Source organism: Mesoplodon densirostris, chromosome 1 (genome assembly GCF_025265405.1).
Source record: "Mesoplodon densirostris isolate mMesDen1 chromosome 1, mMesDen1 primary haplotype, whole genome shotgun sequence".
Classification (NCBI taxonomy): Eukaryota; Metazoa; Chordata; class Mammalia; order Artiodactyla; family Ziphiidae; genus Mesoplodon; species Mesoplodon densirostris.
Genome location: NC_082661.1, coordinates 148,229,496 through 148,255,991, shown reverse-complemented (window position 1 = coordinate 148,255,991; position 26,496 = coordinate 148,229,496). Strand labels below are relative to the sequence as shown.

At 37.3% G+C, this 26,496-nt stretch overlaps 1 protein-coding gene across 1 annotated transcript in view; it reads right to left on the bottom strand.

The window, feature by feature from the left end:
• Nucleotides 1-15,097, bottom strand: part of CNGA1 (cyclic nucleotide gated channel subunit alpha 1) — a 36,457-nt gene extending 21,360 nt beyond the window's left edge. Inside the window, exon 1 of the mRNA XM_060091175.1 lies at nucleotides 15,039-15,097. The gene's annotated coding sequence lies outside the window, so the exon portion shown is untranslated. The remainder of the gene's footprint in view (nucleotides 1-15,038) is intronic.
• Nucleotides 15,098-26,496: the final 11,399 nt, after the last annotated feature.

The following is a 26,496-nucleotide window of genomic DNA, read 5'->3' as shown; positions in this document are numbered from 1 at the left end:
AATATGCACAGTCCCACATTCAACATCCTGCACTGCTGAGAAACAAACAGGATCGTACTTTCACCCATTTTCTTCCATGAAGTTCTACCTTCACTTTGATGCAGGTATCTCCCAATTTCACATAAGCAGCCCTGACCACCTTCCTTGGCTCCTATACTGTATTTCATTCATTAATTCAGTGCAAACATTTTGAATACCTCCTATTAGCCAAGCTCCTTCCATTTACTTTCTGAAGCAGCCACTTCAGAGCCCTGTGCCCAGTGTGTCCGAAAATGGACTTTCACTTCTTTCCCTGTCAAGCCAGCTCTTCTTCCTGACTTGGCTATTTCTGGTTGTAGAATCATTGTTCTTTCATGTACTTAATTCACTGAAAACTTGGAGTTCATTATCTTTAACTCTTTCCTTCCCACCCAGTCACTCTGTCGAGTTTTAACATACCCTATTTTGCAATTGCTCCGCCTACACTCCCACTTTTTCATTTAATTATCACTAAGGTTTGTTAGGTGCTTGTTACCTCTTATCTTTGACTATGTCTGTTACCTGATTTATTCATCCCTAGCCTCACCCACCCTCCAATTCATCCTGCAAAGTACTCCCAAATTAATTTTCTTAAGGAGCATATACTATCATATTCTTGTTCTAGAACCTTCAAGATTTCACCATTGTCTACTGAATTATTACCCTTTCTTCTGCAGCGGAGGCCTGATCTCCCTTCCTCCCTCCCTCTCACTTTCTTCCTCCAAAAAGACAGGATGAAATACTATATAGTCATTAAAAATAACAACATACTTCTAGATGATCAGGTATTAAAAGTTCTTAAAGATACAGTATATTACCATACATAGGAAAAAAAGATATATATACATATATTCATGTGTGTTTGTGTGTGCAGAGAGAGAAAAAGATGCAACAAGAAAGTGGTAACAGTGATTTCCTGCCTCTGAAGAAGGCAAAACATGGATGAGACTGGGCAATAAGCGTAGAAAATATACTGTATTTTCTGAATATTGTATGATGTAAATTAATGAATTAGTGGATATGCATAGTGACCCCCATTTCAAAATGCAAAACAGTACAAAAATTATATTATCCAGAGACCCAGGAGCTGTGAGAACAAAGAAGAGAAAGGGAAACCTCTCCCAGCAGCCTCAGAAGCAGCGGATTAAAGCTCCACAATCAACTTCATGTACCCTGCATCTGTGGAATACATGAATAGACAACAAATCATCCCAAATTGAGGAGCCAGGAGTCAGTGCTGTGCCTCTGAGGTGGGAGAGCGAACTTCAGGACACTGGTCCACAAGAGACCCCCCAGCTCCACATAATATCAAACGGCGAAAATCTTCCAGAGATCTCCATCTCAACACCAGCACCCAGCTTCACTCAACGACCAGCAAGCTACAGTGCTGGACACCCTATGCCAAACAACTAGCAAGACAGGAACAAAACGCCACCCATTAGCAGAGAGGCTGCCTAAAATCATAAAAAGTCCGCAAACACCCCAAAACACACCACCAGACGTGGACCTGCCCACCAGAAAGACAAGATCCAGCCTCATCCACCAGAACACAGGCAGTAGTCCCCTCCACCAAGAAGCCTACACAACCCACTAAACCAACCTTAGCCACTGGAGACAGACACCAATAACAACAGGAACTACGAACCTGCAACCTGCAAACAGGAGACCCCAAACACAGTAACATAAGCAAAATGAGAAGACAGAAAAACACACAGCAGGAGAAGGAGCAAGAGAAAAACCCACCAGACCTAACAAATGAAGAGGTAATAGGCAGTCTATCTGAAAAAGAATTCAGAATAATGATGGTAAAGATGATCCAAAATCTTGGAAATAGAATAGACAAAATGCAAGAAACAGTTAACAAGGACCTAGAAGAACTAAAGATGAATCAAGCATCGATTAAAAACACAATAAATGAAATAAAAAATACTCTAGACGGGATCAATAGCAGAATAACTGAGGCAGAAGAACGGATAAGTGAGGTGGAAGATAAAATAGTGGAAATAACAGCTGCACAGCAAAATAAAGAAAAAAGAATGAAAAGAACAGAGGACAGTCTCACAGACCTCTGGGACAACATTAAACGCACCAACATTCGAATTATAGGGGTTCCAGAAGAAGAAGAGAAAAAGAAAGGGACTGAGAAAATATTTGAAGAGATTATAGTTGAAAACTTCCCTAATATGGGAAAGGAAATAGTTAATCAAGTCCAGGAGGCACAGAGAGTCCCATACAGAATAAATCCAAGGAGAAATACACCAAGACACATATTAATCAACCTGTCAAAAATTAAACACAAAGAAATCATATTAAAAGCAGCAAGGCAAAAACAACAAATAACACACAAGGGAATCCCCATCAGGATAACAGCTGATCTCTCAGCAGAAACTCTACAATCCAGAAGGGAGTGGCAGGACATACTTAAACTGATGAAGGAGAAAAACCTGCAACCAAGATTACTCTACCCAGCAAGGATCTCATTCAGATTTGATGGAGAAATTAAAACCTTTACAGACAAGCAAAAGCTGAGAGAGTTCAGCACCACCAAACCAGCTTTACAACAAATGCTAAAGGAACTTCTCTAGGCAAGAAACACAACAGAAGGAAAAGAACTACAATAACGAACCCAAAACAATTAAGAAAATGGGAATAGGAACATACATATCAATAATTACCTTAAATGTAAATGGACTAAATGCTCCCACCAAAAGACACAGACTGGCTGAATGGATACAAAAACAAGACCCATATATATGCTGTCTACAAGAGACCCACTTCAGACCTAGAGACACATACAGACTGAAAGTAAGGGGATGGAAAAAGATATTCCATGCAAATGGAAACCAAAAGAAAGCTGGAGTAGCAATTCTCATATCAGACAAAATAGACTTTAAAATAAAGACTACTAGAAGAGACAAAGAAGGACACTACATAATGATCAAGGGATCAATCCAAGAAGAAGATATAACAATTGTAAATATTTATGCACCAAACATAGGAGCACCTCAATACATAAGGGAAATATTAACAGCCATAAAAGGAGAAATCGACAGTAACACAATCATAGTAGGGGACTTTAACACCCCACTTTCACCAATGGACAGGTCATCCAAAATGAAAATAAATAAGGAAACACAAGCTTTAAATGATACATTAAACAAGATGGACTTAATTGATATTTATAGGACATTCTATCCAAAAACAACAGAATACACATTTTTCTCAAGTGCTCATGGAACATTCTCCAGGATAGATCATATCTTGGGTCACAAATCAAGCCTTGGTAAATTTAAGAAAATTGAAATTGTATCAAGTATCTTTTCCGACCACAATGCTATGAGACTAGATATCAATTACAGGAAAAGAGCTGTAAAACATACAAACACATGGAGGCTAAACAATACACTACTTAATAACGAAGTGATCACTGAAGAAATCAAAGAGGAAATTAAAAAATACCTAGAAACAAATGACAATGGAGACACGACGACCCAAAACCTATGGGATGCAGCAAAAGCAGTTCTAAGAGGGAAGTTTATGGCAATACAATCCCACCTTAAGAAACAGGAAATATCTCGAATAAACAACCTAACCTTGCACCTAAAGCAATTAGAGAAAGAAGAACAAAAACATCCCAAAGTTAGCAGAAGGAAAGAAATCATAAAGATCAGATCAGAAATAAATGAAAAAGAAATGAAGGAAACGATAGCAAAGATCAATAAAACTAAAAGCTGGTTCTTTGAGAAGATAAACAAAATTGCTAAACCATTAGCCAGACTCATCAAGAAAAAAAGGGAGAAGACTCAAATCAATAGAATTAGAAATGAAAAAGGAGAAGTAACAACTGACACTGCAGAAATACAAAAGATCATGAGAGATTACTATAAGCAACTCTATGCCAATAAAATGGACAACCTGGAAGAAATGGACAAATTCTTAGAAATGCACAACCTGCCAAGACTGAATCAGGAAGAAATAGAAAATATGAACAGACCAATCACAAGCACTGAAATTGAAACTGTGATTAAAAATCTTCCAACAAACAAAAGCCCAGGACCAGATGGCTTCACAGGCGAATTCTATCAAGCATTTAGAGAAGAGCTAACACCTATCCTTCTCAAACTCTTCCAAAATATAGCAGAGGGAGGAACACTCCCAAACTCATTCTACGAGGCCACCATCACCTTGATACCAAAACCAGACAAGGATGTCACAAAGAAAGAAAACTACAGGCCAATATCACTGATGAACATAGATGCAAAAATCCTCAACAAAATACTAGCAAACAGAATCCAACAGCACATTAAAAGGATCATACACCATGATCAAGTGGGGTTTATTCCAGGAATGCAAGGATTCTTCAATATACGCAAATCAATCAATGTGATACACCATATTAACAAACTGAAGGAGAAAAACCATATGATCATCTCAATAGATGCAGAGAAAGCTTTTGACAAAATTCAACACCCATTTATGATAAAAACCCTGCAGAAAGTAGGCATAGAGGGAACTTTCCTCAACATAATAAAGGCCATATATGACAAACCCACAGCCAGCATCGTCCTCAATGGTGAAAAACTGAAACCATTTCCACTAAGATCAGGAACAAGACAAGGTTGCCCACTCTCACCACTCTTATTCAACATAGTTTTGGAAGTTTTAGCCACAGCAATCAGAGAAGAAAAGGAAATAAAAGGAATCCAAATGGGAAAAGAAGAAGTAAAGCTGTCACTGTTTGCAGATGACATGATACTATACATAGAGAATCCTAAAGATGCTACCAGAAAACTACTAGAACTAATCAACGAATTTGGTAAAGTTGCAGGATACAAAATTAATGCACAGAAATCTCTGGCATTCCTATATACTAATGATGAAAAATCTGAAAGTGAAATCAAGGAAACACTCCCATTTACCATTGCAACAAAAAGAATAAAATATCTAGGAATAAACCTACCTAAGGAGACAAAAGACCTGTATGCAGAAAATTATAAGACACTGATGAAAGAAATTAAAGATGATACAAATAGATGGAGAGATATACCATGTTCTTGGATTGGAAGAATCAACATTGTGAAAATGACTCTACTACCCAAAGCAATCTACAGATTCAATGCAATACCTATCAAACTACCAATGGCATTTTTCACAGAACTAGAACAAAAAATTTCACAATTTGTATGGAAACACAAAAGACCCCGAATAGCCAAAGCAATCTTGAGAACCAAAAACGGAGCTGGAGGAATCAGGCTCCCTGACTTCAGGCTATACTACAAAGCTACAGTAATCAAGACAGTATGGTACTGGCACAAAAACAGAAAGATAGATCAATGGAACAGGATAGAAAGCCCAGAGATAAACCCACGGACATATGGTCACCTTATCTTTGATAAAGGAGGCAGGAATGTACAGTGGAGAAAGGACAGTCTCTTCAATAAGTGGTGCTGGGAAAACTGGACAGGGACATGTAAAAGTATGAGATTAGATCATTCCCTAACACCATACACAAAAATTAGCTCAAAATGGATTAAAGACCTAAATGTAAGGCCAGACACTATCAAACTCCTAGAGGAAAACATAGGCAGAACACTCTATGACATAAATCACAGCAAGATCCTTTTTGACCCACCTCCTAGAGAAATGGAAATAAAGACAAAAATAAACACATGGGACCTAATGAAACTTCAAAGCTTTTGCACAGCAAAGGAAACCATAAACAAGACCAAAAGACAACCCTCAGAATGGGAGAAAATATTTGCAAATGAAGCAACTGACAAAGGATTAATCTCCAAAATTTATAAGCAGCTCATGCAGCTCAATAGCAAAAAAACAAACAACCCAATCCAAAAATGGGCAGATGACCTAAATAGACATTTCTCCACAGAAGATATACAGACAGCCAACAAACACATGAAAGGATGCTCAACATCTTTACTCATTAGAGAAATGCAAATCAAAACTACAATGAGATATCATCTCACACCAGTCAGAATGGCCATCATCAAAAAATCTAGAAACAATAAATGCTGGAGAGGGTGTGGAAAAAAGGGAACACTCTTGCACTGCTGGTGGGAATGTGAATTGGTACAGCCACTATGGAGAACGGTATGGAGGTTCCTTAAAAAACTACAAATAGGGCCTCCCTGGTGGCGCAGTGGTTGGGAGTCCGCCTGCCGATGCAGGGGACGCGGGTTCGTGCCCCGATCCCGGAGGATCCCACATGCCGCGGAGCGGCTGGGCCCGCGAGCCATGGCCGCGGGGCCTGTGTGTCCGGAGCCTGTGCTCCGCAACGGGAGAGGCCACAGCAGTGAGAGGCCCGCGTACAGCAAAAAAAAAAAAAAAAAAAAAAAAAAAAAAAAAAAAAAACTACAAATAGAACTACCATATGACCCAGCAATCCCACTACTGGGCATATACCCTGAGAAAACCATAATTCAAAAAGAGACATGTACCAAAATGTTCATAGCAGCCCTATTTACAATAGCCCGGAGATGGAAACAACCTAAGTGTCCATCATCGGATGAATGGATAAAGAAGATGTGGCACATATATACAATGGAATATTACTCAGCCATAAAAAGAAATGAAATTGAGCTATTTGTAATGAGGTGGATGGACCTAGAGTCTGTCATACAGAGTGAAGTAAGTCAGAAAGAGAAAGACAAATACTGTATGCTGACACATATATATGGAATTTAAGAAAAAAATGTCATGAAGAACATAGGGGTAAGACAGGAATAAAGACACAGACCTACTAGAGCATGGACTTGAGGATATGGGGAGGGGGAAGGGTAAGCTGTGACAAAGTGAAAGAGCGGCATGGACATATATACACTACCAAACGTAAGGTAGATAGCTAGTGGGAAGCAGCCGCATAGCACAGGGAGATCAGCTCGGTTCTTTGTGACCGCCTGGAGGGGTGGGATAGGGAGGGTGGGAGGGAGACGCAAAAGGGAGGGGATATGGGAACATATGTATATGTATAACTGATTAAATTTGTAAAATAAAAAAAAATTATATTATCCATACTTCTACCACCAGGAATTTATGTTAACTTTTGTCTTTTGTCAAATTTGCTTCCCCACCTTTGATGGCATGTGAAAAACAATAAAATTTTATACTTAAAGTTAAAGCCCTTTTATCAAGCTGCCCCTTCCCAGTTCTAACCTTGTCTTCCCTCTACCCTCTACCCAGAAGCAACCACTACTGTAAGTTTGATGTGTATCCTTCCAGCCCATTCCACCCTTTTACATACTTACATAAGCATCCATAACCAATGCATAGCTCGGGACATGCTGTTTAAGTGTGTAAAGCAGTATCTTCCCCTGTGTATAATTCTGCAACTTGCTTTTTCACTCAAAATTATGTTTTGCAAATGATCTATGCTAATATACATAGAGCCATTTCATTTTATAATATTGTTTGTTAACATTGTAAAATATATGTATCATATTTTATTCCTTTTTTCTATTCGTCCTTCCTCTTTCTATTAATGAAAGATTGGTTCTTTCCAGTTTTTTTTGCTATTAGGAGCAGTGCTGCAATAAAAATCCTTTGCATGTCTCCTTAGACACTTGTACAGAGTGGTCCTTATGTCTACATCCAGAAGTGGAACTGCTAATTCTAGTTTCAGTTTATGAGAGCCAGCCAAATTGCTGCCCAAGGTTGTGTATCATTTTACATTCTGTGAGCTCTATACAGGTATATTATTTCCCCCACACCTTCACCGACCCTTAATATTGTCAGATTTTAGGGTTTTTTCCCCAGTTTGATGAGACAAATTTCTTTGCACTATGGCTTTTGATTTGCATTTACTAATGAAGTTGGACAAACTCTCACGTGTTTATTAGTTATTTGGATTTCTTCTTTGTGAATTAGAAGTTTATATTCTCAGGCTTCCCTGGTGGCGCAGTGGTTTAGAATCCGCCTGCCAATGCAGGGAACATGGGTTCAATGCCTGGCCGGGGAAGATCCCACATGCTGCAGAGCAACTAAGCCCGTGCGCCACAACTACTGAGCTTGAGCTCTAGAGCCCGCGAGCCACAACTACTGAGCCCACGTGCCACAAATACTAAAGCCTGCACACCTATAGCCCATGCTCGGCAACAAGAGAAGCCACGACAATGAGAAGCCTGCGCACCGCAATGAAGAGTAGCCCCTGCTTACCGCAACTAGAGAAAGCCCACGTGCAGCAATGAAGACCCAACAAGGCCAAAAATAAATAAATTAATTAATTAATTTAAAAAAAGAAGTGCATGTTCTTGGTCCATTTTGTTTTTCAGTTGATTTCTTTCATCCATTCAACACATATTTAATGCTTGCTATGTGTCAGGCATTATTATTACCCCAAGGGAATATGTACCCCTGGTCCCCTATTAATTGCAATTTAATTTTACCTTTCTGAATTAAGCATAAGATTCTGCAATCTACTAATGCCATTCATGTACTTTACTAACATGTAAATCCCTTAAATCATTTAGCAACAAATATTTGTTTACCAGTGTATGGCGTACAAAGCAATCTAACTTCTATATTCTCATTTAATTATCATCACAACTATTTTGTGATTCATAATGGACTGTATTATGTCACCCAAGCAGTGAACTACTTCTGGATAAAATGGATAACTGAACTGAGGAATTCAGTTGGCAAGGCTGGCAGAGTTCACAGACTTTAAAGCTTCATCTTTAAACAAAGACAGTTGTGTATTACACAGCTCAGAGCACCCACACCACTTAGTTATTTGAAGATAGCCAGAGATGATTCGACATGTATGAGGATTCCTGTGTATTGGTGCTTTCTGGAGTAGAATTCTCTGTGAATGTCCCAAAAGATTGGATAAATGATATACTTGGTACTTATACATTATTTGTTATATTGACACTAATAGGTAAATATGCACTTTTTTAAGATAAATGATGCTCTCTTCTCCATTAGTACAAAGCTTTTTTAAAGAAGGTACTCTAATCTGCCGAAGCAACCAGTAAAATTCAGGCCTCATAAAAAAGTGCAGAACAATATGCAGTAAACTGTAAATAATAGTTACCTTTGGAGGCTAGATCTCTGTATTGTTTGAATTTTATACAATGAACACAAATCAATTTTATAATAAAAGGATAAATTTTGTTATTTTTCTTCAAAAGAACATTATTTGACAACTTCTAGAAATCTTTGAAATATACTGTTAAGCAGAAAAAGCAGGGCTTCCCTGGTGGTGCAGTGGTTGAGAGTCCGCCTGCCGATGCAGGGGACACGGGTTCGTGCCCCGGTCTGGGAGGATCCCACATGCCGCGGAGCGGCTGGGCCCGTGAGCCATGGCCACTGAGCCTGCGCATCCGGAGCCTGTGCTTCACAACGGGAGAGGCCACAACAGTGAGAGGCCCACATACCACAAAAAAAAAAAAAAAAAAAGAAAGAAAAAGCAGATTGTTAAGCACTATTTATAGCATCATATTGTTTTATTAAAAATTGTGCATATGTGCATGGAAAGGATAAACACTTTAATGTTAAACATTAAGTTTTTAGTGATGGGAATCATCATTTTTGCATTCTTCTTTGTATTCTTCTGTATTTTCTCCTAATTTATTTTTCAATGAGAAAAAAAGGCAGTATTTTAAATGGGATTTTGTTTAGTAGCAAAAATAAGTAATGTCTGCATTTTTGCTTTAAAATAAAGTTTTCCAATCCTTGCCCAATCTCAGTATCCAACTGCAGAGCTAAGGTTATTTCTTACTATTTAACAATGCTCCCAGAGCTGTGTAACCATCCAGAACAGGCTTTGCTGGCTCTGCAACAGAGAGGCGGCCAGTGCCTGAAAACAACCATCCCCTGTTTGGCAGACACTTAGGTTCTGACCCCAGCTCTTCACCAAATTGCCAGCGAGACCTTGACAGAGATCTTTCTGAGCTTCAGTTTCCTCTTCTGTAAGGTGGAGATGCTAATACCTGCCCTGCCTACTATAATGATTGTCTATGGGAAGCTAATGAAAAATATTCACAAAGCAATATTGAAGGCTGTGAAGATTTATACAAATGCAAGTTGATGATGTTGTTATATAACCTCCAAGCTCAGAGAGAGACAACCGTCAACTTTCTTATGGAGACAAAGAGAGCTAACATGCTTAAAATAATCTTTCTTTAACCGCTCCCTCCTTGAACTATCACTTTGAGAAGTCAAATCTGTCAAAGCAACTATTTAATTATTATCGTTAGACGATCATAAGCAAACTGTAATTCTCATGAAGACCAAAATAGAACTGACACAATACTGTTGCTATGTGTGCCCATAGCAAACACAAGGATGGGTCTGGGCTCTTAAGCCAATTGTTATCAACTTACAGAGAAAACACACTTTCTCAGAAAGAACAATTTCACTAAGGAGGTCATTATTATCATAGCCATTATCATCACCTTTACAATCTACAGAAAATTTACAAAGCAGCCATCATTAAGCAAAATCTCAGTTAATCAAAAGGCGATTAACAAAACCATCGAATAACCAAATATATGTTCCACACTGCTTTCTTTAGTCAAAACATTTTACAAGAAAATACGGTGATAGAACAGAGTGATTTAAATGCCAGAAAAAGTAAGCATCATAAGAGCAAAAATTGCTACTCCATTCCTAGTGACCAGAACTAGGAAAATTTTTCAAATAAATTTAAAGTATTGATTATAGCAATAAAATCATATATATTATAACCCTGGGGCATTGCAAGACCCTACATCATCAAAGAAAGTTTTCTCTAGAATCAATATGTTATACTAATCAAGGGTAAGAATGAAGACTTTCCACAATGGGTGGAAGCCTTAATGTATTATCCTTCCCACTTTCCCCATTGAATCAGAAGTATTCTGAATTCTAAAAATTGACCATAAAAATTAACAAATTCTGATTACCTGAAGGTTTCCTTGCCTTTTATGTTAGGGTACCTCACTCAAATATTTGTTCCATAATGGAATTTCTCAGGAAATGCATGCTGATAAGAAGTCTTTTGGGAAAGTCTAACTTAGGGTTCCATCTTCCACAAAATCTATTGTGATTTTCCATCCATTATATGTACTGACCATATATGAATCATTCCATTAGCCATAAGCATTTACTTCCTTGTACATACATCTATGTTTGCATATGAATGTCCCACTTTCCCAATTTTTCTCTAAGCTTCCTAAGGGCAGAGAACTTTCTTTTTCTCTTTATATCCCCTGGGACAAAGCAAATACAAACTTTTGATGGAAACAGTAAAGGTGAGTAAACATGTAAAAAGACAAATAAATACTTAGAACCCAGCACTTGGAAGTCCTCTGGAGTCTAATAACACAGACATTTTGTCAGTCACAATGAGTATTTGAAAGTTAGGATAATTTTTTTCCTGCTTTTCTTACAAATCATATCTTATGCCCAAAAGAACACATTAAAAGTGCTGATATTTTTACTTGAAACAATTTGAAGATAACATAATCCAATCCTTACTTAATTAATATTTTTATGCACCCTCATGTGGGGCTGCTCACAAGTCAGGCTATCTTATATTATTCCTTTGCTACTCTAAAAAGGAAAAAAAAAAAGGACTGCTCCTTTACTTCCATAATTCTGCTGATGTGTGAGTACAGCACTGCCTGGCTCCCAATCAAATTTATTTTCTTTTTTTTTTTTTTTTTTTTTTTTTGTGGTAGGCGGGCCTCTCACTGCTGTGACCTCTCCCGTTGCAGAGCACAGGCTCCGGACGCGCAGGCTCAGCAGCCGGGCCATGGCTCACGGGCACAGCCGCTCCGCGGCATGTGGAATCTTCCTGGACCAGGGCACGAACCCGCGTCCCCTGAATCGGCAGGCGGACTCTCAACCACTGCGCCACCAGGGAAGCCCTATTTTGTCTTTTGATGAGGAAACTGGCCCTTCCATGAATGCTGCCAGCAATAAAGTGACCTGTCCTAATCTATATGTTTGGATTGAGAACTTGAAAATGTAGAGTAGCTGTTATAATTATATGGAAGTCATTTCTGTGACTTTGAAGTAAAAAGTAGAATAAATTGTATTCTGCATTAAAAAAATTAATATTTTTGCTTCTCAGTACTTGTTGAGCATGTGCTATGTGTCATGTAGCTTGCTGCAGTGTGAAGGCGAGAAAGAAAAGAGGAAGGACGGAATGCTAAGACAGGATTCCAGCCCTAAAGAAGTTAACAAGAGAACACTGTAAGTAATAAAAATTCAATATGACAATTTTATGTGTACAAAGGCCAACTCTGTGGAGTTGGGGGATTCATGAAAAGCTTTCCAAAGCAGGGAATATGTAACTGGGTTTTGAAGGATGAGTACTACCTTTGCTAAGGTAGTAGAGGAAATGAGCATCCTTAGCAGAAGAAACAGCATGTGAGGAAGGTAAGGGATGAAGAAAAAAGCAAATGTTTCTAATGGCTGGGACTAGGATGCCTGGGTGCTTGTGGCTTCCCCTCAGCACTCACATAATATGGAGCACTTATCATGAGTGCACCGACCCACTATTTTATCATGATCCAATTATCAGTGTCTTTCCCACCAGTCTTGAGAGCAGGTACCAGTGAGCTCTGATTTTTATGTTTCCAGCACCTTACATAATGCCTGGCTCATAAGAAACATCCAAAAATGTTTTGCTTTACTTATTTATTTTATTGCACAAACACTACTCTCAAAAAATAAACATCTACACTCCATCATGATTTTAATGATCACATTTAAATTACTATTGCTACAACAGTACAATGTGTACATTTATTAGTCCCAATTGCCTTTAGAATAATTTTATCAAGTTCCCAAGAAAACAGTGTGCTTTAAAAAGAGATTTCATTAGATTTATGGATTAATTTGGGGAGAATCAACATACTTAGTATATTAAAATATTTAATCATCTGACAAGTGACGTCTCCTCATTTACTGATGGCTTTTTTTTTTTTTTTTTTTTTTTTTTGTGCTGTACGCGGGCCTTCCACTGCTGTGGCCTCTCCCGTTGCGGAGCACAGGCTCCGGACGCACAGACTCCGTGGCCTTGGCTCGCGGGCCCAGCCGCCCCGCGGCATGTGGGATCTTCCGGGATCGGGGCACGAACCCGTGTCCCCTGCATCAGCAGGCGGACTCTCAACCACTGTGCCACCAGGGAAGCCCCTTACTGATGGCTTTTAAAGTCTACTTTGTAAGTAGACTTTGTAAGTCTTTATAATTTTCATTAAATAAGCTATGTACATTTCTAGTCAAATGTATTCGATGTATTTAAATTTTGTATTTATAAATAAGATCTTTTTTATTATATTGTCTAACTAGTTGCTATTAATTTATAGGACAGCTATTAATTTATATATTTATTTTGTAGCCTATCACCTTATTGAACTTTAGTTTTAATAGTTTTAAATTGATCCATTTGCGTTTTCTAGGTAAACAATAATATATCCACAGGTAATGATAATTTTATCTCTTCAGATTGTATATCTTGTTTCTTTTTCTTATTTCATTGTATTGAGTAGAAGTTACAGAACGCTGTTAAATAATAGATATTATATCCTTCGCTTGTTTCAGTATCTAGAATTTCTCCTATTTTGCCCACTGATTTCAGATAACTTTTCTTTATTGTGTTAAGAAAGTTTTCTTTTATTACTAATTTGCTATTTTATCAAGAATATATGTTAAACTTCACCAGTTACCTTTCATCAGCTAAAGCTAAATGAATCGTTAAAGCTAAGTTGATTCGTACTTCAGAACATTTGTAACATTTGAGAACTATTAGGTGTAATTATAAACACTTGTTCCACACTATAGAGTATCTATATTACCATAGTTCAAGATCTTGGCACGGTGGTTGTCTGCTGATGGGAAGGTACCTGCTGTTTTTCCTTTAAGGGAATGTAGGAACGTATCAGCTGTTTATTAGTGCCATAACCAAAACTTAAAATATGACAGCCTAATTCCCACACACTCTTACCTTAGGTGAAAGCCTCTGGCATTATGTGGATTTATCCCTTTGACCTATTGATGGGGACACGGTAGGAAACAAAGCAAATTTTCTGTCCAAGACAATCACCGGCACAGAGTAGGTACTAAATAAAATCTTTGTTGAATAAATTAACGAGTAAACAATATTTAAGGTACAGTGGCTTTTTGGAGGTAGTTTTTGGACCCCCTTTTAAAATGTCCATAATTTTTAATCGATTTAATTTTTAATTTAAACTTAGACATCTGTTTATGCAGAAAATAATCTATTTCATCCAAACTTTTAAGTTTTCAGCACTATTAAACTTCATAGCTTAAAAAATTAGCTCCATGAATAAGAGAAAGATTTGCAATAGCTGTTTTGCTATTATTTTCAGCTAAAGAGTTATTTGATATTTCTCCCCCCACCATTTTTTTTTTATTTCTAAGGGGTCGGGTCCTTAATTTAAACTTTACTTATTAATTTCTAACTTTATTTGACTGTGACCAGGGAACATAGCCTGTATACTTTTTTGCATTATTGAGATTATTTTTGTGATCAATATTTATAAATCCTCCAAGAGTAGAGTAAAGAGGGTGCATTCTCTATGGGCTATAAAGTGCAGTCAACAACTATTAGGTCTTTTATTGACAGTTAACACCCTGATGCTTTACCACCACCCCCCATTCTCTTTTGTCTGCCTGCTTCATCTAACAAAGACATGAGTGAGTAATGTATGTAAACATTGTAAATCAACTATACTTCAGTTTTTTAAAAATGAACTTGAAACTTTCAGAAAGGTAGTATTTACTATATTGTGATATTCAGATTAGCAGAACCATATTTCCAGGCCTTATTTATTGTTATTTTTAACTAAAATAGCATCTTTAACTAAAACTGTGTTTAGTAGAATATTCATTTATCTGTCAAAAATACAGAGAAATCAATAAAAATACAACCATCAGTTGTAACTAGAAAGCATGTAACATGAAAAACACAGCAAATGCTGATGCTTTAATAAATCAAAACAGAGGTATAAACATATGTGAAAATACAATTGTAATTGCCACTGAGTTCTTACCTTTGGTTGCTTAAGCAATATATCTGTATCTTCTAGAAATGCAAGTCAGTGGTGTATCCTAAACAAACAGGGATATAGTGTAAATCCGAACATTGTCAAAATCGAGGTCCTAATTTTTTTCAATAATAAATATGCTGATCTTTTTCCTTTCTTTAAAGATGTACAAACGGCTAGTTTTCTTAATCATTCCCAAGGAAAGAAACAGTTCTGTGGCAGTGACAAAGGAGGATTTTCATGAGTCAGTATTGGATTTGCGGATTTATATACAGATGAAAATAACAGCAAATCATTATCCTTGGCTACAGCCCAAGCTTATTAATATGTGTGAGAGTTAGGGATAAAAGGGGTTTTCTCAGGTGTATAAAGTTAAATAAGTGTAATTCACTTGTAATTTGTTGACTTCTTTCCATTTTTCACTCATCAATCAATATTTTACCAAATACACTATTTTGACTTAGTTTTTTGCAATGTTGTAGTTAAACACAACCCTTTAAGCTGCTAGTGTGTGTGTTTTTGATAAATCAACTCATTGTAAACTTCCTCCAAACTAACCAATGTGGCCACTTGTGTCACAATTTACCTTGATGCTAAAATGTTATTGTGTCAGTCTCATTATATTATGCTCCTCTTTAAGCAGAGTTACATAATCTGCTTAGGTAAATAAGCCACTTGCTCTGAGTAATATTGCTGGACCTTAAACCCATCTCTATGAAATCACTTGTAAATATTTCAAAAAGCACAAAATGGTGATAAATGTTAAAATCACAGGTGTAAAGGAAAATAAGTGATGAATAGACAGACAAAGAGAAATTCTCAAGGCAGGAAGGAATTTTTCTCAATGCTAAATAAATGATTTAAATCCCTAAACTGTGATACAGTATCTATTTCATTTTATAGAGGAGGAAGTGAAGGGTGGGAGATGAAGTCATTTACTGAAGGTCACAATGGCTAGTATAGCGTCAGTTAGCTGTGATCCACACCCAGATAGAGTTGCCAGATTTAGCAAATAAAAATACAATATAAGTGCATCCCAAATATTGCACAAGACAAGCTTATACTAAAAAATTACTTGACGTTCGTTTGAAATTCAAATCTAACTGGGTGTTCTGGTTTTTTATCAGGCAACCCTAAACCAAGGCCTATCTAACCCCAGAGCACCACACTGCCTTAGTGATCTGGAAGCTAAGAACATGAAAAATCAGGTCAAGTCACCCATTTTATCAACATGTCTCTAACAGCAACAGCAAAGAGCACTATACATGAGAAACACTGTTGTTTCTCACCAACTGATTCAATTTCTCATCTATAAGTTGGTCACACCTGTAAACCCTTTAGCACATTACTTGCACATAAATGCTCAAAACTGATAGTTTTTATTATTACCTTTCATATTACGTCCTTCACATCTAAGAACTTTTCTCCTTGAAATATTTTAAACGCTCCTTAATCACCTAATTGGCATCTATCATTCATGAAAGTACTCAGACCCTCTGCGGACCTCCTTAATATACTTAGATATTACTTCCTGGAAGTAAGGGTTTTCAGAAAATTATACTTGTTGTCTAAAGTGAAAGACCCTTTTCTTTTTTTTTATTTTGATTTTTTCTGCGGTACGCGGGCCTCTCACTGTTGTGGCCTCTCCTGTTGCGGAGCACAGGCTCCGGATGCGTAGGCTCAGCGGCCAAGGCTCAGAGGCCCAGTCGCTCCATGGCATGTGGGATCTTCCCGGACCGGGGCACGAACACGTGTCCCCTACATCGGCAGGCGGACTCTCAACCACTGCGTCACCAGGGAAGCCCAACTCTTTTGTTCTTAAACTCATTGTTCACTTTACCTCTGCCTCTCTTACACCAACTATGGCCACCTACCTTTCGGTGGCGTGGTTTCTGCGACACCATGCTAGGTTTATATGAGGAGGTTTTGGAGTCACAGGCCAGGTTTGAACCTCAGCCCCATCGTTCACTAGCTCTGGGACTTGGAGCATGGTAGTGAACCTCCTGGGCCTCAGTTTCAGTCGCCATGGAATGGACATGATAATATCTTGCAGATCTGTTCTGAGGATTAAAATGAGATATAGTAATATGAAGAATTTATTACACTTCCTAAAGCATGGTAAACACTTGATAAGTGACTATTACCATAATTTTTAAAAGACAAATAGCAGTTAAGCTTTATTTTACAATAATTAGTTTACTGTCATAAATTTGCATGTTTTCTTTTAAAAGTTGAAAATACAATTTTTTGGAAATTCCCTGGTGGTCCAGTCGTGAAGACTCTGTGCTTTCACTGCCGAGGGCCTGAGTGCGATCCCTGGTTGGGGAACTAAGATCCCACAAGCCACGTGGTGCAGCCAAAAAAAAAAAAAAAAAAAAAAAGAAAGAAAGAAAGAAAGAAAATACATTTTATGGTTAGGAAGTATACTAGCGTTATTTAGAGCAATCTTTTTCTAGTCTTACCTCATACACAAAAGATGTAACTAAAACAAATATACCTAAAGATAAAACAAGATGACAAGATTAGGAACTTGCTCCCACATACAGCCATGGGATATTCATTTCATCATGGATTGCTTGTTATTTGAAACTCTCTTAAATGATTCAATGAATTAAATAAAAGAGTTGAAGCAATAATTCTAATAACCTTTCTTCCTCCTGCCAACTTAACTCCTGATGACCTCATAAAACTTCATAGAACTGGCCATTATAAAATAGTTCTTCCCCCAATGAATCACACACAACACAAACACTCAGGAAATTCTTCACCTCTTTGGAATGACTCATTTGTTTTATCTCGAATGCACCTTCTCTTACTAGCTCTCACACTTCCTTCATGCACTTTTCCCATTCCAAAACTGTAATTAAGGATGAACTGAATATTTTTGATTGTCGGGATGACACTTATTAGTTGTGTAGTCTTGGAAAAATGATTTAACCTTCCTTAGCCTCAATTTCCTTATCTGTAAAATGGAAATATAAAACCTCCCTCAGTAGGTTTTTGTGAGGCAAAATGGAGCAAAATTACAGCATATGATACAAGAGGACACAATAACGTGCTCTCTCTTCCTTTCACTTTCCTCTAAACTGGAGCTTTTCAGCATATTGCTTAGGCCTTACCTGTATTCAACATGTTGCAACAGAACTTTTGATAGCCAGGTACATGTGACTATTAAATAACTAACAGGTAAAGATACAGAGCCATTATTTATACCTTGTTTCTAAATAATTTATTATATAATTCTAGCAGAGTGACCAAGTGAGATAATTCATTTCTGTTTTTTTTTTTTAACGTAAGTCTGTGTTTTCTGTGTAGAGTACTTAACAATGTGAAATAATAATCCTTCAGAAAGGCATAGAACTCAGTCAACATATAATTCCCGAGCACCACACTGTGCTGGGCGCTGTTCTAAGGTCTGTGAGCACATGCAAGCCCTTTCCTTAAAAATTATACACAGGAGGGAGACAGGCAAAGGAAGAGATGCTTACAACACAGCGTGATTAAGAGCTGAGGAAGCACATACAAGGAGCCCTAAGATTTGGGGAGGAAAGGAGCTGGGTGAGAAAACTTTCGGGGGAAAATTATCTCTTTGCTGAAATTGAAGGTAAGTAGAAATGTTGTTTTATATATACAATACACATACTAGGATATTTTTCTGATTTAGTTTAAGAGGGTAAGAGTATGTTTAATTTTGTTTTGTTTTCCCCTTCCAAGTATGATTAGCTTGACCCAGTCTATCTATCAATGGATTTCTTTTCCTGGGACCTGCAGTAACCTTGACTGATAGAAAGAACATAGCCACACTGGATTATCTGGTTAGTAGGCTACTTTTAGTCTGGTTCCCGGCCTTGCTTTGTCAGCTCCCTCTAAATCTTTATAATCCTATTTAACCTGCCTCTAACTATAGATGCTCATTTGCATGATATTGATTCTTTTGTATTTTCATTTCAAAAACTGTGTAATTCAAGGGATTCTGGCTCTTGGTCCTAAATTATTAAATATTTGATAGTCCGTCTTCCAGCACACCAAGACTTGCAGTCAGAGTGGTCAATGATGTCTCCTCAGCACTTATAACCATAATAATTAAATCTCATGTAAGTCATTGTTTAATGTCTGTCCCCCCATAAGAACTGTAAACTCCATGAGGGCAGGGACTGTGTCTGTGTTGTTCATGACTGTATCTCCAGTGTCTAGCTCAATGCCATGCATAGTCATTCATTCAACAGATATTCACTGCCAGGCTCCTATCTAAGCACTGAGAAGTCAATCGTAGATGTAACTAAGTTCCTGCCCTCGTGAAGTATACATTCTAATGGGGTAGGAAAGACAATAAACAAAGCAGTAAACACAGAAGAAGCCAGACGGTGAGTAGCAATATGATAAAGCAAGGCAGGGTGATAGAGAATGGTGTGGGGATGGGGCAGGACTGTTTTAGATGGGGTATTCAGGGAAGATCTCATCTAGCAGAGACCTCAAGGCAGGCACAGAGCTGGTCATGCCCAGTCCTGGGGGGAAGATCCTGCCTGGTAAGAAAACATGCGCCAAGCCCAAAGACAGGACTGTGCTTCCAGTATTTAAAGAACATCAAGGAGGCCAGGTGGCTAAGTTAGAAGAAGCAAGGGTAGGAGGGGTAGGAGTTAAGGTCTTAGAGGACAGATCACGTGGAGAACGGTTAGGAGGCTATCAGAGCAATTCAGAGAGAGATGGCAGGGGTGCAGACCAGGATGGCAGAAGTGGAGGTGATTAGAAGGGGATATATTTTTAAGATAGAGGCAATATGATTTGCCGATTGATTGGATGTGGGCTGTGAGTGAAAGAGTGAAGTCAAGGTTGACTTTAGATGTTTTTAGACCTAAGCAACTAAAGAAGAGGTTGCAATTTAATGAGATAGGAAGGACACCAAGAAGAACATGATGGGGATAGAGGGACATGGGGGGTTCTGTTTGGAAAATAAGGCATTAGTGCATGTCAGTGCCTCAGTAACACTGAAATGGATGGATGAAAAACTTATGTATTTTCTTGTACCTGTACTTTATTAATCGGGATTCCAGCAAGAGGAAGTGGAGGCTGTATAGTTCTGAAAGTAGCAATATTGATAAAGAGATAAACAGTAGAACTGCCTTCCACTGCCCTTTGAATGCAAAGGTTCTCAAACAAATTCCATTGGCAGAATTTGGGGGTCCAGGACCCCATGATACTGTAACATGATTTGGTATATACAGGAAAATGTGTTCTTTTCTGAGATGATCCATGATTTCCATCAATTTGCCTCCCCCAAATAGCTAATATGTATCAATATACTAATTTAATATACATTTATTAAGTACCTGTTAACTTTTCTTTATTTAGTAAACTCAGAGTCCAAAATATGTAAAATCTGCAAGATTGAGAAAACGCTATTGTTCTTATTCAGTTAAGAAAAAAATAATGGGTAGTGTTACATGCCAGGCAGGGGGGTCGGGAGTGTCCATAAGATCACTCACTATGAGAGGCAGTCTAGCTTAACAATCAGGAATATCAGCCTAGGATGTTAGACACACTTTGGTTCAAATTCCAGCTCTTCCACTTGCTAGCTGTGTTACCTATATGGCAAGTTATAAAACTTCTCTATTTCTTATCATGTGGTATCACTTACGTGTGGGATCTGAAAACGTGATACAAATGAATTTATTTACAAAACAGAAATAGAAAATAAACTTCTGGTTACTAGAGGGGAAGCGGGGGAGGGATTAACTAGGAATTTAGGATTAACAGACACACACTACTATGTACAAAAGAGCTAAACAACAAGAACCTACTGTATAACAGAAGGAATTATATTCAATATATTATAATAACCTATAATGGAAAAGCATCTGAAAAAGAAGATATATACACATATATATATAAAACAATCGCTTTGCTGTACGCCTGAAACATTGTAAATCAATTATACTTCAATTTTCAAAAATGAAAAAAAAAGAACAAAAAACTCTATTTCTTAGTTAAAAGATCTATCTAAAAACAAGGTCCTACTCTATAGTGCAGGGAACTATATTCAATATCCTGTGATAAACCATAATGGAAGAGAATATTAAAAAAAAGAATGTCTATATGTGTATAACTGAGTCACTTTGCTGTATAGCAGAGACTGGAGCAACATTGTAAATCAAGTATACTTCAATAAAAAATAAACAAAAGCTTTGAAACACACAAATATATACATGTATATTACATTATGTATATACATATATACATATATATATATATATATATATATATATAGAGAGAGAGAGAGAGAGAGAGAGAGAGAGAGAGTAAACTGTCTTCCACAAATGAGGTGCTCAATGTATGGCTAGATTTCTGCTAATGAGCAAACTAACTCCTTAATTATAATTTAGCTTCTCAGGTAAATTTGTTTACAGCGAGAAAACACACTAATTACAGATTATAAGCATCCAATCTGTAAAACCAGACCCACTGAATGAATAAATAAAATAGAATTTTAGAACCTACATAGCCACAGTCCTACCCCTAAGAATTGCACATACCAAGTTATCATCTTGCTATTGTAACTGAAATTACAAGACTCTTCATAAATTATTATGCAATTTAAAATAAACATGTATTATTATGTCTGAATTTAACTGACCTTAAAAACTGACTGAATTTTGATTAATTCTCTTATATGTCTAGAAGAAGCTGAGTAATGGAATTTTAGCACCTGAAGTTAACAGCTGCTTGGAATATTGAAAAGTTAATAGACTTTGGAGTTAAGCTAATGTAGACTTGCACCCTGGCTCTGCCAATTAGCAACAGTATTGAGGTCTTGGGCCTCTGTTTTTTTTTCATGGGTATAATGGTAGGGATCCTTTTTATCAGTTTATGGAAATAGAGATAATCTACATAAAACTCTTCCCGGAGGTCTAGCACAAATCAGGACCTCAACTATGATAACTATTAAGATATTATTTACTGAGAGATAGTTCCTGGAGTTCATTATTAATTAATTAATAATTCACTGTTAGAGTATCAAATTTCTAGTTAAGCAACATAATTAAATACAGAAGGGCTCAGAAGGATTCAGAGTAGGGCAGGAATCTATCACAGAGAGGGGGTTGTGCTCTATTGACAGTAGTGCCAAGTTAGATAACACTTCTTAAGTCATCATAGATTTTTTATTAATTTCTATGTGGAGAAACTTTGTACTGTTTGTTTGTCAATACAACTCACAAAATGATGCTTAGGTTCAGAAATAAATCATGAATTTTAAATATCATGTTCAAACATTGCATTAGGCTCCCACAAATCACCTGAACTGTGGACTTAGCTTTTGCTCATGAAAAAGTAGCTTGACTCCAAAATGAGCAAAATATATGAAACAACTGTCTTCAAAATATTGGGGGCCTCCCTGGTGGCGCAGTGGTTAAGAGTCCGCCTGCCGATGCAGGGGATACGGGTTCGTGCCCCGGTCTGGGAGGATCCCATATGCCGCGGAGCGGCTGGGCCCGTGAGCCATGGCCGCTGGGCCTGCGCATCCGGAGCCTGTGCTCCGCAACGGGAGAGGCCACAACAGTGAGAGGCCCGCGTACCGCAAAAAAAAAAAAAAAAAAAAAAATATTGGGCAACAGGCAGCACAGGAGTGTGATACTTGAGAGAGGGTGAAAAAATGAGTCGAACCCTGCTCAGAGGCAATGTATGAACTGTGGCGTAAGAAACCAAGCAGAGCCCTACAGTCTTGCTCAGTTGAGGAGTCAGAAACATGATCTTGGAGACCAAAGTAGCTAGAATTTGCAGAGCAGAGTACTAGAGAGGAGGAAGCTGTATAGAGAAAGAGCTCCAAAAGTCTGCGGAGGGGTCTTTTCAAGTCTTTGGTGGAATACTGCACATGCCTAGGCTGGAACCCCACAGCCTGGGCAGTGAAAAACTACCAGGGAACTAAATGTTAAATAATTCCCAGAGTTCACACAGAACATGGATATAGTCAAGTTTCTACCTGTCAGCATGGAGAGATCTCACTGAACACCCAAGCATTAATAGAGTACACAGGAAAGCCACACTTTAGTAGTAGCGCTAAACTAGATCTAGTGTAAAGGATATTTTCACCTACCATAACAAATCTTCAAACAAACTTGTAAAGGATCCAGCTAATCTCCAAGTAACTCATCTCCCTTTCTCTCTTTTAGGGAGGCAATAAAAATCCAAAAACTTCACAATGTAACTTCATAATGTTTGGCACTCAGTCAGAAATTACTAGACACAGAAAGAAACAGAAAAATGTGATTTATAAACAGGAGAAAAGTCATTCAATAGTTGCAGATCTAGAAATGACAGAGACGATGGAATTAGCAAACAAGGACCTTAAAATATTTATCATAAATATGCTCAGGAATTTAAAATAAAATGTACATAATGAATAAACAAATATGAAAGACATGAAAAATAACAAAGGGAACTTTCAGAAGTTAAAATTAGACTATCTGAAATGAAAAATTCATCAGATGTCTATTCAGTGGAATAAAGAATACAGAAGATAGGCTCAGTAAACTTGAAGACATAGCAATAAAAGCTGACCAGACTGAAGCAAGAGATAAAACATCAGAGACTATATTAAATGGCTCAACATAACTGGTGCCCTAGAAGGAAGGTGGTAAAAACAAACATTTGAAGAACTAATGGCCAACAGTTTTCCAAATTTGATGAAAAGTATAAACCTACATATTCAAGAATCTCAAAGAACCCACACAGAATAAATACAAAGAAAATCACACCAAGTCAAATAAAAGCCCAATTACTGAAAATGAGTGGTAAAAAAAATATTTTTAACAGCCAGAGGGGAAAAATAGGTACATTACATACAGTGGGGGAAAAAAAACAAATGAATAGTCACAGCCTTCTAATAGAAACAATGTAAGATAGAATACAATGGAACAATATCTTTGAAGTGCTGTAAGAAAAGAAATACTATCAACTTATACTTCTGTACTAAGGAAAAAGAGCTTTCAAAAACAAAGACAAAATAAAGACTTTTTTTTCCCAGACAAACAAAAATGGAGAGAAACTACTGCAAGCAAATCTATACTATAAGAAATGTTAAAGGAACTTTTTGAGTCTTTAATCCAACCACATCAATAATTACAAAATATGTAATCAGACCATAAAGGCTAATTAAAAGCAAAGATTGTCAGCTTGGTTAGAAAACTAAAATGTAACTATATTTCATTTAAAAGAAATAAGTTTTAAATACAAAGATAAGTTAGAAGTAAAGGGGCAGAAAAAGGTATAACATAAATTCTAATAATAAAACAGTTGGTTTTAGCTAAATTAATATCAAAGTAAATTCAAATCAAAAAGTATTACTAAAAAATAAACAGGGACATTTAATAATGATAAAAATGTAAATTCATTAAGAAGACACAATAATCCTACTTGTATATGCACCTAATGACAAAGCTCCAAAAATTCATGAAGCAAAAACTGACAGCACTAAATTTATAGTCAAAATCAAATTACAGGTGATCTTAATACTTCTTTCTCAGCAACTGATAGAACAAATTTAAAAATCGGTAATAAACTGGATTTTGAGCTACCAGTTTAACCTAATTGACATTTATAAAACATTATACCCAACAACTACAGAATACACATTCTTTTCAATTTCACTTGGAACATTCACCAAGATAGATAATATGCTGGGCCATGAACCAAATCACAATAAATTTCAAAGGACTGTTATTATACAGAATATATTCTGTGTGAAAACCAGAATTAAATTATAAATCAATAACAGAAGGATATCTGGAAAATCACCAAATATTTGGAAATCAAGTAACACATTCCTAAATAACCCATGCACTGAAGAAAAAAATCACAAGGAAAATTTTAAAATATTTTTAACTAAATGATAATAACAACACATCAAAATTTGAACACCCAAAGTCATCTAGGAATAGGCAGTGAAAGAAAATACAATATAACGTTTTCAAGGCAACATTTAAAATGGGAGGACAATGATCTTAAATAGGCTTAAATACTTTTTCTGAGTGTTTTTATTTGCAGAACTAAAAAAGAACTACACAAAAGTTCCTCCTACCTAAGACAGACCTTAATAAGAAACTAGAATTCGATTTTTATTAAAAAAAAAAAAAAACCTCAAAGGTACATTTTTAGTTTTTTTTTAAAATATCCAATTAGCAAATGGGTTAAGAGCACAGACTCTGAAGCCTTAGTTAACATCCCAGCTCCACAACTTACTAGCAATGTGTCCATAGGCAAGTTACTGAATCCCTATGTGCCTCCCTTTCCTCATCTGTAAAGTGGGGATTAACGATAATATCTATCAGTACGATAATTTTAAAAGCAAATATTTATAAAGTGCTTAGAATAATGTTTGCCCATATAAATGTTATATATGTGCCAGTTAAATAAATAAGTAATAAATAAATACTTTGGATCACTGTCTACAATCATCACCAATCTTTTTTTTTTTTTTTTTTTTTTTTTTTTTTTTTTTTGCAGTACGCGGGCCTCTCACTGCTGTGGCCTCTCCTGTTGCGGAGCACAGGCTCCGGACGCGCAGGTTCAGCGGCCATGGCTCATGGGCCCAGCCGCCCCGCAGCATGCGGGACCCTCCCGGACCGGGGCACGAACCCGCGTCCCCTGCATCGGCAGGCGGACTCTCAACTACTGCGCCACCAGGGAAGCCCCATTATCAATCTTTGATGAAGGTAAAATTTTCAAGTCTGATGTCTAAACCAAACGTTTAAACAGAAATCTAAGCTTTAAGGTTTGTTATCCAAATTGGGCATAAATCTCCCTCCCTTCCAACTTTCACCTATTCCCCTTCCCATGCTATTCCTTCTCCACGAAGCCAATCACCTGTGAAAGTGTGTGCCTTGTATTGTTTTGTTCACTGATCTTAACTCTTCACTCAGCCTAAGAACAAGAAAAGCAAGATTGAGGCCTCTGCTATGAAACTCCTAGGTAACAAAGTTAATAGCACTGCTCATGATTATCTAGAGCAAAGGCAAGATAAGCAGACAAGAGTATTTCCTTCAGTGCTGAAGCCCCAGAGCAGAGAGGCACCCCATTCCTGTGGTGAGGGTTTTAGCAGGAATTATACCGTGTTGCATAATAACCGGCTACCAAGTCTTCCAGTGAATAGTTGGTTAAATTATTTAATCTCACGTTTTTCCTCTGATCTTTCATCTGTAAACTAGGGGTTAATAGACTATGTTATGAGATATAATGAGTTAATACATATAAAGTGCCTACATATGCACGGTAAAGCAAGAATATCATAAACATTAGCTATTTTTTGGTAGGAATTAGTCGTTTCAGTTTCAGCATTGCCTTTCCTTTAGGGTTTATTGCAACAACTATATGACTTAGGAAAGGGGTGTATGGAAGGCGAGAGTTTGGAACCGAGGGACCGCAGGAGAAGCTGATACTAGCACAAAACGGCAAAGTCTATTGTCAAGCCCTG